Below are 11,596 nucleotides of genomic sequence, written 5' to 3'. Positions count from 1 at the left end.
TCTCCTGTTCCATATGGATCTTTTATGATACTTGCCACTTAGGACAGCAATTGTCAAAAATCCAGCTTCCAAAAGCTATGACATCCTCAAAAGAAATTCAGTGCGTACTGAAACTGTGAACTACCTGGAACTCACCTTTCACACAGAGGCTCACAGATATCAAGTACTGCTGGATTTCCCTCTGAAACTTAAAACATCCCGAGGCACCCAGAGCTCCTCGGTGCACAGTTTGGGAACCGTGGCTTTAAAGCACTCTGGCTTGTGTTAGAGAACAGCTGTGTGGAGACGCAGACTAGGAGCCAAGAGACCCTTCCACTAAATTACTCTGGGACTTCAGCAGGTTGCCAAGGTCTCGAGGCCCTTTTCTGACTCGAGAGGGGACCATGTGAACTGACCTTTAACATTCAGGTATAATATCTGTGATTCTAATGATCTGTACACATGTCTCAACTCCCCCATAAGATTAAGCTCTTAGAGGGTGGGGGCTGAGTCTCATTCAGCATCAAATCCCACAGCACCTTCCTCATAGTAGCTGTTCAGTAAAGACTTGTGCGATAGGGGGCTTCCCTGGTGGCGCAGTGGTTGAGAATCTGCCTGCTAATGCAGGGGACACAGGTTCGAGCCCTGGTCTGGGAAGATCCCACATGCCGCGGAGCAACTAGGCCCGTGAGCCACAACTACTGAGCCTGCGCGTCTGGAGCCCGTGCTCCGCAACAAGAGAGGCCGCGATAGTGAGAGGCCTGAGCACCGCGATGAAGAGTGGCCCCCGCTTGCCACAGCTAGAGAAAGCCCGCGCACAGAAACTAAGACCCAACACAGCAAAAATAAATAAATTAATTAATAAACTCCTATCCCCAACATCTTCAAAAAAAAAAAGTTGCATATTCTATTAAAAAAAAAAAAAGACTTGTGCGATAAATGCCTTTCGAAAACATCTTCATCAGTTTCCAGGGCTACGGGGTGGCGTGGGGTGGAGGGAGATTTTATCAATTCTTTAATATCCAAAACATTTTTATGTACGATAGAAGCATTTTAGTGGCCAGTGTTTTAGCAGTAATTTTAAAAGGATACATGCATAGGGGAGACATTTGTACCATGGAATTCCAGAAGGGCAGGAACAGAAATAGCAATTGAGGAGACCTCAATGCAAAAGCCTGGACTCCAGTTCTAGAACACCTGCTTACTACCTGTGAGGATTTAGGCAAGTGACTTGATTCCCTGTACCTCAGTCTCTTTATCTGTTTAATCTGAATCATAACATCTCTGCCTATAGGGTAATTAAGACTATTTTAAAAGGTGCCTCGAGTGAGTGTGCTTGGTGAGTTAGGCATCCTTGTCATCCCACCACAGTGGGATCCCACCCCTCTCACCATCCCTGCCACAGAGGGGTGACTACAACGGTCCACTATGTCCAGCAAACGACAGCAACTTCCAAAAACCATAACCAGGAGTAGAGATCCCTGCCCAGCATCACTACTTGAATTATGGGGCTCAGATGTGATCCAGGTAATCAGAGAAGAGCCGAAAGGAGAAGACAAAGAGGCACTCAATCTCTATCCTTGTGAGAGGTGACAAATGAGGCATCGTAAGTCAATTTATTTCATAAATATTTATGTGTCCTTTGAGACAGACCCTTTCATCTTCATCTAAGGAATAAAAGAAAATGGACACCAGCAGAATGCCAATCATTCTTATTCTTTCCTTGGGACAAATCAAGCTATGGAATGGCTTTCCCTTAAAAATGGAAATTCCAAGCTCAGAACCCGATACTTCTCCCTAAAACGATAGAACCATCTTCCAATCTCACCTCAGTATCAAGATGAATCACTTTTTCCACCCACCTAAGCCGTCCTCCTGTCCCCTAATTGTTGAGACCTCAGGGTTCTACTAACCCTCTCTTTTGAGAATCAGATCCAAGAACACCCACCAATTAATCCAAAAGGTGTCCCTTGGGTTTACAGTTCATCATTATTGATTTTAGCCGTATTAGCTATTAAACCTAAAATAGACCAAACACATTTTGTGGGAATGAAGAACTCTATGTGTGTGGGTATATTCATCAGAGTTATTCAGAGAAACAGGACCAATAACACACACACACACAATGAGAAAGAGAGAGCAAGAGAGAGAGAGAGAGAGAGAGAGAGAGAGAGAGGTTTTGAGGAGTTAGCTCATGCAGTTGTGGGGTTTGGCAAGTCTGAAACCTGTAGGGCAGGCTGGAAGCCTGGAAACGCAGACAGGGTTTCTGTTTTGCAGTCTCGAGCCCAAATTTCTTGCTCTTTGGGAAATCTCTGTCTTCGTTCTCAAGGCCATCAACTACTAGATGAGGCCCAATGCTTTACTCAAAAGTCTACTGATTTCAATTAATCACATCTAAAAATTACCTCACAGCAATATCTAGACTGGTGCCTGACAAAACCACTGACTATGCTAGCCTACCCGAGTTGACACATAAAATCAAGCCTCAGAGTTGGTGTCTAAAAAATGACTGAGTCCATCCAAAGCAGCCTAAAATCGGCTGCTTATTGTAATTCAACTGGTACCACCATAAGGTGAATAAAACCACGCGGGAGTAGAGACTCAGGATGGAGAAACTTTCCCAGGTAAATGTCTTAGGAAAATGAAACACCAAAGTCCCTCCTCCAACAGCCCGTGTCTGGGCTTCCTGGCTCTACACAGTGAAAGGGAACATCTGGGTGGGTGTGGAAACACCTGCACAGGTGTGTTCACTGCAAGGCAATCAATCTTTGGGTTGATGTACCCTTTTCATCAATAATTTCTCCTCCACTGGGGCGAGTCCTTTCTGAGTAACTCTGCTTTATCAGATCCAGAGGAGGGGTGGAGCTCTGGGAAAATAAACAATGCAAAATCGTCACTCAGGGAAAGTAATGTCCTCCTACCCATCTCTTCCCTCTCCCTCGGCCAGAACGTGAGTCAGATCAGCCTGGTGGCAAGAGGTTAACGTGTTGGAAGGTTGGCCCATGCCTGGAGTATTGTGAAAAAGGTATTCCTAGCAATATTTTGTCTACTTATTAAAAAGTATAATTCCCTCCCTCCCACCCCCCAAATGATGTTGTGTTTAGTTGTATTGGGAGGTGATTTCTAGCCAGTGATTGGCTGGAGCTTCCGAAAAGAGCTAAACTCACTCACCCATTGATCCTCAGGCTCCCTTTCCATACTTAGGGTCCTGCAGGTTTCCGTGATCTCAGCTTGCTGAGCTATGGTTCCTGATTCCCTTACCTGCCTCCCTCAGGGACAAACTCCCAATCCACACCCACCCCCAACCCCCATGCAGCGAAACACAATCCACAGTGTCACCCATTCCTGTAATGCCCACTCCATGGCTGACTGCTGATGGGACGATGAAGGTCCACGTCCTGTGCATGTCCTGCAAGGCCCTCCGTGGTCTGCCTCCCTGTAATTTTCTCATCTTATTTTCCCTAATCTACTTGCATTTTCTGATCTAGTCATTAGATTTTCTGACCTACCAGGAGATTTTGGGTCTCCTTTACTTGTTGCTTCCTTCTTCCCTCTGCAGTGTCATTTTCTTTTCTTGTCCATCCTTCATATTCTTTTTTGCCCGGTGAAGGGGCTGAGGAGGAAGTAGAGTGAAGGGAGCAGAACTGAGATTGGAGATCAGTGATCCTGAATTGTTTTGATTGAGCTGAAAGGATGACATCAGTGTGTGTGTGTGCGTGCATGTATGTGTTGAAGGTGCACTTTGTGCAGCACAGTATCTGTTGGTGAACCACCTAAATGATGTAAACAAGGTCTCAGACACCAAGAGGAAAGTGATGGGAAAGAGAGGTGAACTAAGATTGAATTAATGTCTAGGGAACCAGAGGCTTTCAATGCATGATCTCAATTACTTGTCACATCAACCTGGAAAGGCGGTATAACCAAACGGTTTTTACAGACGAAGACATCGAAGCTAAGAGAGGTTCAGTAACTTGCCACAGAGGCATAGCTAGCAAACGCCTGAGCTGTTAGTGGTACCCCACTGGTCTGGCTCCAAAGCTCCTCGTCGAACCACATATGCTTCTCAGTGTGTATTTGTGTTCTCAAATTATGTTTGCATGCTCTCTATACAGAATTGTCCTGAGGACAGTTTAAAATTTTTTGCATCCCAAAGGTGGCTCAATCAGAAAAATGTGTCTTACGTAGCTATATGGATCCCGGATTATAGGGAGAAGAGCTTTCGAGATCCTTTTTTGAGCCCAGGCATCCTTCACTTGCCAGATCCTGTTTTCCTTACTGGACTGAACTTAAGATTTGGACCTGGCCTCTCGTCAACAATCTGGGTGGGAATTATCTGGGTGGTCGCCCTCCCTTTCTCTAATACCCTTGGTGTGAGCCATTCTTCCCCAGTGGAAACAGGTGCGTCACCTACTGGGTGCTTTAGATTCAAAATCCACAGGTATTGCAGAGATTAAATTTACTGCTATTGTTCAATTTTAAAAGTATCATGCAACAGAGAAAATCTTCAAAAATGCAAAACATATCACACTCTTTTCTCCCACTGGTTCCTCACCAAGTGTCTACCCTGTGAAGACTTGCAGTGTATCAGGAGTTGAGTTTTTATGAAATTTGTCATTCCTGCCAGAGCAAATCCTTCGAGAAGAAACAAATGGAATTCATTCAACCCAAGGTAACCCCAGACAAGGCCTGTCAAGTGGTTCTCTGGGCCGGGGCAGCTGTTTCCAAGAAAGGCCCACATGGAAGATGAGCTGTCCAGTGGAATGAAGACAGAAAATTAACTGTTGTCCCTCCTTCTTGCCAGGATGAGGACTAGAACATTTCACAAGTGTTTTTACATTTAATCCTCACAAAAACCTAACAAAATCTACATGTATCATTTGTTTTTGCCAGTGAGAAAGCAAGACTCTAAGGAGGTAAAGATGCAAGTCTAAGGTCAAGTCCCAAGTCAGTGGTGTGAAGCCTGAAAGCAAACCAAGTCCACCTGATCACAAGGTACAAAACTCAGGTTCTAGGCAGAAAGATTTACCCCCACAGGAGGTGGAATAGATTCTTTTGCTTCCACCCTGCTTTGCTTTCATTCAGGTGTTCTTAGGTCTGAAATACTCCCTCCTTTCCATTCTTTTTCAAAGCAAGCCCAAATTTCACCTCCTCTGTGAATTCTCCTAAGACCTGCCTGACAGCACTGAGCATCCCCTGCCCCACAGCTCTTCCGGGCTCCTGGACTGACATTTGTTCAGCACTGAACATAGTGGGTCATCGATATTTGCTGGCTCCCTCCAGGATGGTGTGAGCTCAGGGAAGCCTGGGACTGTGTCTGATTTTATCTCTGAACCTCAGTGCTCAGAAGACAGTGGATGATCCATAAACACTTGAGGAATGAGAGAACACATACATGAATGAATTAACATAAATTCCAGAACTTCAGAACAGAAAATTGACTACAAGGACTGTGAAATAACTTCCAAAACAAGACAGTCAAAAACAGAACCGGATAAAACAAATGCTGCATCTCTCATACTTTGGGGATTTTGTTGGCCTAGAATGACCCTTATTAGCAAATGGGAGAAACAGGCTGGTGGCCTGTGGGCTGGTGGGTTGTGCCTTGGGAGATCTGATTGTCTTTACCCCAGAGAGAAGTGCTGGCTTATTTTCTTTCCTGGAGGACAGGTGGCAGCTCCAGGCTGCCCTGGGCCCCATGTCCTCCATCAGACTGCTTGGATGGTTGATTCTATTGCCAACCACAGCCTCCTGAAGTAGAGAGGTTAACATTCCAAACCTGCATTGCCCAATACAGTAGCCACTACCCACATGTGACTGTTTAAATTCTTCAAAATTAAGTAAAATTAAACATTGAGTGCCCTAGTTCATTAGCCACATTTCAAGTACTCAGTTGGCACAAGGTGCCCACCATATTGGACAGCACAGACCTAGAACATTTCCATCATTACAGGGAGTTCTATGGTCAGCGCCGTTCCAAATAATTTGGTGTTGTTTCCTAATTTCAGCACCATAATAAATGAGCCCTGTAGTTGGGATCCTATCATCTCTGAATGACAAACATAATCTTTGCCCTAGAATTCTCTTTCTGTTGACTTCTTCCTCTACTCCTCTCAATCAGGGTTGAGATTGAAATGAAATGGACCCCAGAATGTTCTGCCTCTTGACAAGCCATCGTGTGCTTGGCTTTGGTTGGAAAGAACATTTGGGGTTGAGACTTATATGTGTACACTCGTATACACATACAAGTATTCTACTGGGGATTTGGTGATGGAGCCTGTGTCTTTAAACCTCTTGGGAGAAACCAAGAATACTCTTTTCTCGCTAAGATTAATATCTCATAGACGGATAGGAATTTTTTTCAGAGGCAGGGTTTGGTCAAATCAGGTATTGATTCTCTGGAATTCCACTACACCTGAAATAATGCTTATAAGTACTAAAAAATATATAAATATTTGTACTGTTGGCAAATGTACATTGCTCTGTCACCAAATACCCAAATGCAGAAAAAAATAAAGGCTTCCTTTCTGTTTTGGGTCATTAGAGCAAAGCCCTAGGAGGGGATTTATAACTACACAATTACAAATTATGAATGTGCATTTGTTCAAGAACTACACCCTGTTGATTTGCTATTTAGTTTTCTTATTGCTGGCTTTTTGCTTTGCTCTGTAGGAGAGCGACTGCAGATTTGGCTTCTGCTCAGACTGAGGAATCGCCAGGGATGTTGGTCCTATTCAGAAATGCACAGGGTATATCAAAGACGGAGCTTGCAAACGTGCATATTAAAATTAATACATTACCCACACAATGAAAACCCTCATCCCACTGGACACGGGAAGCTTGGGGCTGAGTGTGAACGGAGGCCTCTCATGCTGGAGGCAGCTGAAGGAATGCTTGGTCTCCTTAATTATCTAGTTATGGGGCTTCTGACCCTGCCTGGCAAAGTCCTAGTGTTTCCTTAAAGGCCGCCAAAGGAGGTGATGGGAGGAAGAGGGAAGGAAGGGGTGACCATGGGGCTTCCTACTGTACTCCCACTCAGTTCTTCAGATTCGATGTGTTCTACATACTAGCCTTTTCAGTATGATTTCCCTTCAACAAAAGGATCCCCCAAACACTGGGTAATGGAAGCAAGAAGCTTTCCTATGGGATTAAGGGGCTTAGGGAGGAGCGGGATTGGCCATGGTACTTGTTTTCTTTCTGGGTAGAAGGCTTAGAGCAATGGGTATTGGCTGGTATGCCTCAAACTTTCCTATGTGTGATGGCTCATTTCAATGAATGTGTGGGATTCATTCTTGTTCCAGCTACTGCCTTTCAGATGGAACACAGAGCCATGTGGTCATGCAGTGGGATGGGGAGGGAAGGTAACGTGCGGCTGGGGAAAGGATGGAAGGATCAAGGAAAGAGCTATGTTTCCCGGGACAAGTGAGAACTCAATACCAATAAATTATAATAGCATTGACCAGGGCAGTAAAGAGCTGTATCGGTCAGTCAGCATTGAAGGACAACCTCGTCAACCCTACAAGAACTCTGGGAAGTCTTCTTTTTTGAATTTCCTGAAACGGGTACTCTTATGTTATTAATATTCACCTTTTCATTCCAGCAATCATCCTGCTAAAAAATCTGGTTAATGAAATCGTGTGGTGAATATATACTGTTTGAGAAACACTGCAAAAAAGGGTGAAGGAAACAGGTGGCCAGACTTGCTGAGACTCATAGTACGGGCAGACAGCTGTCTCTTGCCTGCTAGGGACAGATTTATCAAGGAGTTAATAAAGCTTAAACTCCAGGGCCCCTCACTAGCATGTGCCCTCCTGAGTTCTGGGAGTAGCTGGGAACCACAGAGTGTTCAGGGAGCCGTCAGAAAATATTTCTGGTAAGTTGCTAAAGAAATTGCAGAAGAAAAGCATCCAGATATTCAAGATTCCAGAACCTGGATCTACCACTGGGCTCAACCTCTCCCCAATCCCACATCCTCCCCACCCCGTCTCCAGGTTTCACACACCTTTCAAACTCCTGTCTCTTAACCTGACTTTGTCTGTATCGCTGCTGCTGTTTGGCGGCCCCGTGCTGGTAACTGAGAGTCAGTTTGGTATAAAGGCTCTAGTTATATAACCCCAGGAGGGGCACAACTTTGACTCTACCAGAGGATGTTTCAGACACTTTCCCCCTAAGGCAATCCCAGGACCCGTGACAAGCCGGTAGGAACTACCCTGGGTGCCCAGCAGCTAGGAGCTGCAGAAGGTTGTACACAGCGGTCATTCCTCCACACCCAGCTGCCAGGATCACAGCACTCATGAGTTCGGAGGCCTGAGTTTCCATCCTGGCTTCTCCTCCAAGTCAGTTTCCTTGGCTATTTAGTTTTCTTACAATTGCTTTCGAGGATCAAACGAGGCGATAGAGGAAAAGGATTGAACAAATGCAAGGGCTGAGAGCACGCTGTTCTTTTCATGAAGGGCATAATTTAAGTAGTGATTAAACAATACATTTTAAATATAGATTATACATGATTTGATGGATAAATATTGTTTTTCTGGAGCACTAACACATAATCGTAAGGATGTGAGGATCTGTGGTTCGCTGTTTTTATGCAACTCTCAAAATTCCCATCTGGCGCCAGATGGGAAGAGTGACGTTGGTTCAGAGGAGCTCAGTTATCTTCCATTTTCTGCTGCTTCTTCTCAGCAAGTCTCCTGAAGACGAGGAGTCCCACGTTGTTGGAAGGACCTGCTACTGTAGGTTAGGAAATACCTATCCTTTCTTCTTGAGAAAAATAAACTGATATCTTGGATTTTTCCAGGGCAGACCACATTTCAAATACTGCATTGTTTTCCCTGTAAATACACTTATCTGGGGAGAGTCTCCTGCCCTGATTTTTGGGAGTCAGGAATTACGGTCATTATTGTGTTCTGAACTTCTGTGAAGATGATACCTTAAGGCCAGTTCAAAGGCAATCCCGTGTCCAGGAGACCAGGAGGAGGAGATTTTCAGTCCATCTATTTTCTCTGCATTCATTCACTGCCTTGGGGAGTTTTCTGAGTAAGTCTTCCACACTTAGAAATTACAAGTGACAAGGGAGTCTCATTTACACAAGATGACAGAGAGTCTACACAATCCATCATGTAACTAGGAAAAGGAAGTGCTCGATCAACCTATTTTCACAACCACATGTCATCTAAGTCTATCCTTGTTTTAAGAAAACAATGTGGACAACACAGGCTTGGGAGGCCTGCAATTCATTTAATTGCATTTAAAAGGAAACGCTGCTTGAGTCCTTTCCCAGCGCCGGCTCCGGCCTCTCCAGGTGATAATTAAGCATTAGAAGCTGGCGGTGTGATCTCAGGCAGCAGCTTTTAAGGAGGATCTGGATTTAAATGAAGCCACCAGTGCTACGTGCAGCTAAGAGTCTCATGTCTAGCGCCTCCTCTTCTCAGGCAGCCTGGGCTTGGGGTAGATGCCATCAGAATGAACAGATGGCCAACCGATTTGCCAGTTCTGTTGGGATGCCTTTAGTTGGGGCCTTCTTTCTGAATGGACTACCATGTAATGCTCTTTAGTTTCTTAATATGATGATTATTTAGTTGGAGGGAAGTTATTCACAATGTATTGAAAACTACTTTAATCCGAATGTAATCCTAATCATTAAATGTCTAATTTACCTGCCTAGAAAAGGGCTACATGCATCAAGGGAGGTGAGGGAGGTTTGGCTTCAATCCAAATCGCCCAGTGACATCCAGCGTTGGTTAGATATTCTGACTGGCTTTGTCCCTCACCATTTCTGTGAGTGCTTCTTTGAGGCTGGGAGAATTACAAAGACCATCTTCCTGGAAAGAGGAGGGCTGGTCTTTCAGTTAAGGCTATGCAAGTGACTCCCTACTTGAAGTATTTCTTCAGAGGCTCTGATTCAATTCCACATAATTGCTACTGATTTAATACCCAGGCAATGGGGATTTGGCAATAGAAAAGGGACAGTCCTCACTCTGAAAATGTCTTAAAATAATCCTGTTACAGACGAACAAGGCTTTTAAGCTTACTACACCCTTTGCTTTATATTATCTCATTTAATTCTCAGACTGTGAAGGCAAGGTGGGGATTACTAACCTCATTTTCAAGATAAAGAAACAGACTCAGAGAAATCCAGGGACTTGCTCAGTGTTGCACAGTTGGGGCAAGAACCTGAGACCTTTGTCTCTTCAACAGCCCGTCTACTCTCCACCCCACCCCAGGAATCAGAAATGAGGAGAGCTTTTCTGAGCACCTGCGAGTTTATTGAGAACAACCAGTGGGCATGGCTGCAGGTACACCATGCTTGTACGGCAAAGCTGATAGAATGAGAGTTCATCTGTGTTTTCTTACTAAGAATCCCTTGGTGGTGAGGTAATCCTATTTTCCACATACGTGTAATTGCATTTGGCTTCTTAAAGACTTTATGGTGGCCAATTTCACCACTTAGGCTTCAACCAGCAGCCTGGCCACAATCCTTCTCCCCTCTTCCCAAAGCTGTGATTGGGGCCACCACTAGGAAAAGTGGAGTGGGATCAAAGAGGGAGAGATCATTAGGGACGCAAAGTATGGGTCTTCAACAGAGGTTCCAAACTCCAACGTGAAGGCTGGAGGGTGAAGTCAGTGGGTGAAATACGCCAGGGGGGGCAGATGGAGCGCTGGAGAATGCATATTTCTCCTAAAAGGGCATCTGGTACTCAGTGCCCGTTGATGGTCGCCACGCTTCTAAATCAGGCTCAGGTTGCCAGACCTTGAGATGGTTTCTCAAGAGAATCTGGAAATCTAGGATTTTATGTAAATTCTCCTGACTAGATTATTAAATATTAATGTTGATTCAAACATTTTTAAACCTCTGTGGGTCAAAAACAAACAAAACAGTCCTTGAGTCTCTTTTGCAACCTCTTCTCTTTATAAGTGTAATATAGGGTATTTATAAGTGTAAAATAGGGTATTTTTAGGAGAAATGAACCCAGACATAGCGATGCGTCTTATTACCAGAAGCATCTTTATTACTAGCAGGGTCCTGTATCTTTTCCACATTAGTGAGAAGGACAGAAAGACAGAAGGGATTAACAAACTATTGGAGTCAGGGTGTATACAGAGCTTCCAAATTATCACTTAGGCAGGATCTGTTTGAATATCCACCTTTATACCTTTGAACAACAGCTTTCGTTTTTCCCCATGTCCATCACCTGATAGATGAGGCCCTCGTGCAAAACCTTCTCATGGCACTCACAGACGGCAGGCTGGGGCAAGGGTCGTACACAGACTCCTGCTCACTAGCTAATGTCACATCTTTCCCTCACATCCATGAAAGCATATGGGGGTCTAAATAAGCGAGATTGCTAAAAGTAGAGGAATGGCCTTCCATTGATCTTAATTAAGTTTTTAAAAAGTAAATTCGTCACAAACATCGGTATTATACCTATCATTAGTAATGGTCATTTGTGACACAACTCACAAAATTTCAGGACAACATAGTTAAGAAACATTTTAAAAAATAAATAGGGTATATTGCTAAGCTTCCCAGATAGACCAGCACCCTCTACCTGTGGTGTTTTCAGTCCAGGCATGGTTGGTTGGGTTGACTCCCCCAGCTCACATATTCGCTTTTAGGGTA

This window comes from Delphinus delphis, chromosome 9 (assembly GCF_949987515.2).
Source record: "Delphinus delphis chromosome 9, mDelDel1.2, whole genome shotgun sequence".
Taxonomy (NCBI): domain Eukaryota; kingdom Metazoa; phylum Chordata; class Mammalia; order Artiodactyla; family Delphinidae; genus Delphinus; species Delphinus delphis.
This window is presented reverse-complemented; position numbering follows the sequence as displayed.